Below are 7,799 nucleotides of genomic sequence, written 5' to 3'. Positions count from 1 at the left end.
GCCTGTAGTTGTTCATTTGCGTCTTGTCAAGATTGTCCTTTTTCAGCAGAGGTTTAATTACAGCTGTTTTTAGAGGCTCTGGAAACACACCTGATGTTAAAGACAAGTTCACAATCAGTAACAGGTCTGACTCCAAAGTCTTTGAGACCCCTTTGAAAAAACCTGTTGGCAGGATGTCTGAACAGCAAGAGGAGGACTTCAGGTGACGTAAGATGCCCTCCAGGTCTTTACTGTTAATGGGTTGAAACAGTGTCATGGTGTTTAAACCGGTTTTTGGTGGACACAGTACATATGCTGAACTTGCTGCTGATGTACCAACTGCTTGTCTGATATTTTGGACTTTGTCTATGAAGAATTTGGCAAAGTCATTGCAGGCCATGGTGGAATGAAGTTCAGTTGCCACTGACACAGGAAGGTTTGTTAGCCTGTCAACTGTAGCAAATAAGGCCCGAGCATTATGACTGTTTTTGGTGATGATGTCAGAGAAGTAGGATTTCCTTGCATTCCTCAGTTGTAAATAATAAGAGTGAAGTTTCTCTTTATAGATGTCATAATGAACCTGGAGATTTGTTTTTCTCCATCTGCGCTCAGCTTTCCGACATTCTTTTTTCCCATTTTTCACCAGTGTGGAATTTCGCCATGGAGACTTCTTCCTTCCAGAGATAACCTTCACCTTAATGGGAGCAATAGTATCCATAACATTTAACATTTTAGCATTGAAGCTATTGACGAGCTCACTGACTGAACCCCCGGACAGGGCAGGTGTTAAAGAGAAGACCTGGTTAAAGATCTTACTACTGTTTTCAGTTATACACCGTTTTGAGATCACTGCTGTTGAGACATTTGTGTGCACTGAAATCGTTCTCTCAAAGAAAACACAGGAATGGTCAGACAGGCCCACATCAGACACAGTAATCTTTGAAATGCTCAGACCCTTAGAGATCACTAAGTCTAGAGTGTGCCCCCTACTGTGCGTGGGCTCTGTTACATGCTGAGTCAGCTCAAAGTTGTCCAGAGTGTTCCTCAGGTCTTTAGTCCCTCTGTCCTGAGGATTGTCCATATGGATGTTAAAATCACCAACAATAATTATACAGTCAAAATCAACACAGATCATAGACAGCAGTTCACTGAGGTCATCAGAAAAATCTGCACAGTATTTAGGGGGCCTGTAAACATTCAGAAACAGGACTCTGGGTGAGGCCTTCAGCTGTATAGCCATATATTCAAAGGATTGAAAACTTCCAGGAGATAACTGCTTACATTGAAATGATTCATTGAATAAGACTGCGACCCCTCCTCCTCTCCTGCTCACTCTGGCCTCGCTGATAAAACTGTAACCAGGACGGGTCGACTCAATGAGAACAGCAGCACTGTTATTTTGTTCCAACCAAGTTTCAGTTAAAAACATAAAATCCAGGGTGTGCTCAGTGATAAAATCATTAATTAAGAATGTTTTCCCAGCTAAAGACCTAACATTTAATAAAGCCAACTTAAGTGTTTTAGAGGTATTATTTGCCCCCCTCGTGTTTGGGAGCAGTCTGTGGCACACAAGGTATGATTACTTTATTTAAAGATCTTTTTGAGTGCAACTCTCTGTGTTTTGACTGGGCCACATTTCTCCTTCTGTCACCTAAAAGTACAGAAATTTTAAAATCTTCTAATGAACAGGGTCCAAGCTTGTCCTGGGAAAAGTCACGACTGTCAGAATCCACACAGCCTGGACCCTCCACACATCACACATCAGACTGCGGAGACAGTACATGGTGGCAGCGTGAAGGGACAGGAGGGGGTGGGGCTGGGCTCCGTCACTTCGGCTGCTCTAGTAGGGGCGGGGCTCGGCGGGGAACCTTTGGCCGCTTTGGTGGGGGGTTTATGGGGGATAAAAAGGGATTGGGCTGGGGAGTAGATCTAAGCCCAGCATTGACCCGTTCCATCATCTCCTCAGTGAATTTCAGGTGAGGGGAGGAGGAGGGAGAAAGGGAGGGTGAGGAGCACAATGACCTTTCAGGGGTTTGGGGGGCTGGGGAAGGTCCTGGTCCCTGGTCCTGGTCATTAGTGCTGTTTAGAGGGTTGGGGGCAAATAAAGACCCCTCTTCTTGCCTCTGATCTCTCCTTTCCAAAGTTCCTCTTGGGTGGGGGCAGATGGAGTTCCTCAAGGTTTCTGCTGGGATTTGTTTGTTCCTCTCTATGAGATAACTCCTTGTTTATCTCAGCCTTGGTCCCGAGCACAGATGGATGACGTAGGAAATAAAACATGTTGGCGGTGAACAGTTTCACCACTGACTTGTTAAAATTAAATCCATTTGCCTTAAAAAGATGCCTGCGTTCCCAAAAAATGTTAAAATTATTAATAAAATGCACTGAGTGGTCAGCACATGCCAATAAAAGCCATTTATTCAGTGCCAGCAACCTGCTGAATCTTTCCTCTCCTCCTCGGACTGGTGGTACAGGTCCACTGATGAATACAGCTGCATTCAGCGAGCTCACTGTGTTTAATAATCCAATAAAGTCCCGTTTCAGAACCTCGGATTGTTGCTTGGACACATCGTTTGACCCTGTATGTAGAACGATGTTTGTCACAGTTGGATATTCATGTGCAATTCCAAGAATTCTCTCCTTTAGATCGTTAACCATATCCCGAGGAAAGCAGAGGACTTTAGTGTTCTTACTAAATTTTCACTTTAACCTTAGTAACTTACATCCTTTGAACATCATTTACGGCAGCCACAATCAGAGTTTGAGGCCCAGCCTTTAGCTTTCCCTGTGGCCTTTTACTTTCCAACTGGTTTTCAGTCCTTGCCTTGCTGCTTTGGGATGGATGGTCATCCAATAGAGATCCAGAGTCCTTCGATAGTGGAGCAAATCTGTTCTGCAGTTTCACACTCGGTTGTTTTGGAGGTTTGTTGTTAACCTTCCCATTCACAGATGTCCAGTCCTGTTTCCTCCCATGTACAGGGGTAGAAGAGCTCCTCTGCCTCGTAGGGAGTGAAGGCCAGTCGGTTTCTCGTCCTCCCACTTTCAGGAGACATGATTTACTCTTTGGTTTTGCACCGAGACAGTTCCAGGGAGGATTATTGTTAGCTGATTTATTATAATGAGTCTTGGTTGTGGTTCTTGGTTGTGTTATCTGTGCTCCTTAGCTGTGTGTTAGCTTGCTCATCTCCGCTGTTTTGAGTCAATGGCAAGGTTGTTTAATTTCCACATAGTCCATTTACCTCCACATTTACTTCTAAGCGATGAATTTTCATCTCCAGTACTGCAATCTTCTGCAGGAGGCTGTAGTAGTCATCTGTGGAGAAGGGAGGCATCTTGTTGCTAGTTAGCCTAACGGTTAGCACCTTTCCAGGCTATTTAGCTTTGCCTGAGTGCTAGGTGCCCGGACACTGTAAATCAGGCTTCAGCTGTGTGTAGGCCACGCACACGGAGTTGCTGGCTCGTCAGATAAAAAAAGAATAAAAAATTATTGAAAATTATTTAAAAAGTCTTGGTTCACTTAAAAGAAAAAGAATAGAATTATATCCAAGACTTGTGGAAAGAAATAGAATGATTTAAAAGCAAATTAAGCATTAAGCAGCAGGAGGAAGCGGAGACGCGTCTGCACTCTTTAGAAGCAGGAATACAGAATCAACACGCCAAGAAGGATGCTGATCATTGGAAATAGATTAAAAACAGGAAAAAAGTTTTAAAAAGTCTCACACACTTATGCTCCTTATATTTTCATTTTTATTGATCTATCTTTTGAATGATTAAGTGGAATGCACATTGAGCTTGCCTGCAGAATTGTAAGGTGGTTAGAATTGTTGCCTTACAGCATAAAGGTCCCTGGTTCAAATCACCACTTGAGCCTTTCTTTGTGGAGTTCACGTGTGGCGATGGATTGTAGGGAGAATAGCCAGGGTCAACAACTCCACCTGGGGAATTAAACAGCAGGAAATACTCTTAAATTTTTGTTGGATATAAATAAGGCACACTGGCTAGGGCTGAAGAGGCAGAGACGTACTTTCACAATAAAATTAAGATTTTCATTCCTAACCAAATGATGGACATCATCCTTTGTATATATGTGTGTGTGCAACTCATGGGACTGTTAAAATGCACTGAAATTGCAACACAGTTAATGTAAGCATGTCTGAACAGGAGCCATTTTTGGGGCAGCGGGTACAGAAAATGAATGAATGAATACACACACCTTCATGTTGAAGCACAGATCGTATTACTCCACGAGGCTCGTGACTACGGTGACCATAATGCTCAAACCATCAAGCAGTGCAGCTTCTTAGCTTACAAAGGCCGTGCTAAAACATTTTGACAGATTTTTGAGCGCCGTGTACCACATAAAATTGGTTCTAGGTCACAAAGCACAACCAGAATTAATTCATACATTAGGCGCACCATTTTAAGGCGCACTGTCGATTTTTGAGAACAGTGAAGGTTTCATTGAGTTGTGAGACAATACTTTTGCACATATAACACACTGTGGTGAAGCCCAAAGCAATGTAGTTTTCATAATATTTTCGCCTTTTTGACGAGGATGTTTCTCTGTCCGTCGCTGCATGCTTTCCAGCACCAGGGGGCTCTGCAGCCTCACCGCTGTCCGTGGCTATGCTGTCAGCTTGGCCATCGCTAGCATCCCGGTCGAAGGTAGACGTTGAAGGTGAAGAATAACGTTGGTTGTCGTCACTGGAAAGTGCACCTTTGATTGTGGGCTGGCTGGTGGTAGCAGTTGATGTCCCTCTGGAAGGGCAATTTATCCTTTTTTGCCATTTATCCATTTTCTGCGGTTAGCTTGGCGGCGGCAAGCGGAAGACAGTGTGTTTATTTTGGCAGTGCAATTAATTCACTGACCACTAGGATAGCCTATAAATGTGCATGGCAGTATCTGTGTTATGGCACTGTAAACAGGTACTCCAGTAGGTCTATTTATACGCCAGTTTAAAAATGTAATCAGGATCTTTGCAAACCATGTTTTTATGGATTTTTTCGCGTACCCCCTATGTCACATTGCGTACCCCTGGGGGTACACGTACCACAGTTTGGGAACCACTGATCAGATAGAATGTTAATTTCAGTCTTTTGAGACTTGACTTGGACTTGGGTCAAAAGAATTGAGACTTGACTTGTTATTGGTCCTCAAAGACTTGAGACTTGACTTGGACTCGAACACAAAGACTTAAGACTTGACACGGACTTGGAAAAAATTACTTGTGAACATGTCTGCCACACACTTCCTCGAACACTGTTTATAACCCCAATCCCTCTTCTGGCCACCAGCTTCAAGTGGCATTGAAAATGGAGGAGCTGCAGTAAGAGATGAAGCTTCTTCAGCGGACAATCCTCCAGGTTTCTGTGCTGTCACAAAGTCTGGCAATATCTTCCACTGTGTCAGTGTTAAAAAACAAATGTTCAGTAAAAATTCAGTATTTTGGGGCTATTCAAGTGAAGCAAAAACAACCCTCCTGTCACACCATTATGTCCAGTATGCTTGAACCCTGCTTGAATACATGTCCGTTGCCTTTATTGATGCACTGAAATGTTTGAAATATGATTAAATTATGTGAAATGTGCTTGAACTGCCTTGCAATTTTTTTTCCAGTGCCATGTCATAAAAATCATGTCCTTGTTACATTTGTGGAAGTTGGTTATTTGCACTCCAAAAAAAGATTTCTGTGATTTCTTCACAGGATTTTGCAGTGCAATACTTTTACATTACAGTCAATTTCCAGATAATAAAAACCGGCTTGTAGTCACCTGACCTCAGGGGTCCTGATTATACTGCTGCCAGAGCTCTTTGACAGGGTTATTGTTGAGTTTTAGGCAAAAATTCTAAAGTATTTATGTACTAACAAACAACTAAGGAATCATCCCAAGAGAAAGTGAGTGAAGGATTATGGTTTTCTCTTCCAAGTTTACTGGATACAGATATATCCATCATCAAATATTTTTTAAAAGATACTATATTTTCCAGCTCGCTGGTAAATATTTTGCACTTAATTATTGGAGGTTCTAAAACTTTTGGAGAAGTTTTTTTTAAATTGTGAGTCATGTGACTTTTTTATGTTTTAAGATCTAATGGGCTTTCCTTCACATCACTGTGGCAAGTTGTCTTGACATTTATTTACTGCGGGGCAATAAAGAGCTGGAGAGACAGCTTATCAAAAGATGACTGAGATTAAACATAAACTCATTCATTAGTGAACATATTAATGAGCTTGTTTATTAGAAAGAAGTTACTGCAGCAAGCTTGTTAAAAGGAAAGTCAAATGATACATTTCACTTTCTATGATCATTTTATTCTGTTCAAGGTCGTGTCAGACTTGAGTCTCATTCAAACATAAAGCTAAATTTGAAACTCCAGTTAACATAGCATTAAAGTCTTTTGATTGTGATGACAACACTCACAGTCACAGGAAGGACATGTTAACTCCACAAACAAAAACAAAGCCGAGGTTTGAACGCTTTGAGGTGACAGTGCTTATTGTTAACATGGACAAATGTAGACTACACTATGCAGTGCTCATTCTAATTATGATCTGTGTCTGCATCAATGAATAAGTATATCAAAAAAATTTCAGATTATACATTGGGAAGATATCTTTCTTTTACAGGACTTACAGTACAGGGATTCCAGTAAATTTCAAGTGTACTGTAACTCCTGGTTACTGGACATATTAAATAAATAAATAATAATTTTATTTACATTACTTGATTTATATTTAGGTACATTAATTAAATTAATAAATAATAAATAAATAAATACATTTATATATTTTTAACTGTAACCATAACGACAGTCCCCTGATATAAAAGGCTGTGTAGAACCAAATGCCCTAACTCTCAGAGCTGCACCTTGAGAGACACCTAGACAGATGGAGAAAATAATAAGAGAAAGAAAGAAGAAGAAGCCCCTCCTGGAACAGTAATAATCCTGCTGTTTTAAATCAAAGACCCTTGGTGAGTCAAAAAATACCCCATGACAAAGTACCCCTGTAACTGAAAAGAAAAAGCAGCTTAGTGACTGTCAAGAAAAAGGAAAACATTGGCAAGCTACCAACGGCTAATTTTAAATGTCAACGGCTACAGCATTAGCATTGTTGCTGGTGGCTGGGGTTTGTAGGTTTGTAGGTGTGTTTTTTGTTTGTTTGTTTTTTACTCTATATTAATAATATAAACAATATTATAATCTAATGATAACATAGCATAATTTAGGTGTGTTTTAGATTTATATTGATTTTCCTGGCTTGTGCTTTCAAGGCCAGGAGCTTGTGTGTGTGTGTGTGTGTGTGTGTGCGCGAGTGTGTGTGTGTGTGTGTGTATGTGTGTGCTGAGTGTGACCCTCCACCTCATCACCCCCACCCCCTTTCATAATTATCCCTCATTCTTTATGGACAACATTCTAATTCTTCAGTTCAGCTGGCCAGACATTACAGTCTGAACTGAAGTGGCAGCCAAACCCACTGAACCTGGACTGTCAGAGAAGTTGATTTAGTTTATTTGTGATATATAGTGATTATATAGCCTACTGTTACTGTAACTATTTTTATTTATCTTTGTTTATTGTTTTGATTGAGAGAGGCATAAGTTAAGGAAACCACCTGTCAGTAAGATACACACTAAAATAGGATTAAAAATGCAGAATTAGAATTAAATTAGACAATTAAAATAATAACTAAATTAGCACTGAACTATGAATTAGACATCAAATTTAGATACTTACCTGACAGGTGGATTTATAAAGGAAATGAGGGAATAGTTTGTGTATTTTTGATTTCGTCTTATGTGTTATTATTGTATATAAACCA

Source organism: Leuresthes tenuis, unplaced genomic scaffold (assembly GCF_036924035.1).
Source record: "Leuresthes tenuis unplaced genomic scaffold, fLeuTen1.0.hap1 SCAF_16, whole genome shotgun sequence".
In the NCBI taxonomy this organism is placed as follows: Eukaryota; Metazoa; Chordata; class Actinopteri; order Atheriniformes; family Atherinopsidae; genus Leuresthes; species Leuresthes tenuis.
Note: the sequence above shows the minus strand (reverse complement) of the source record.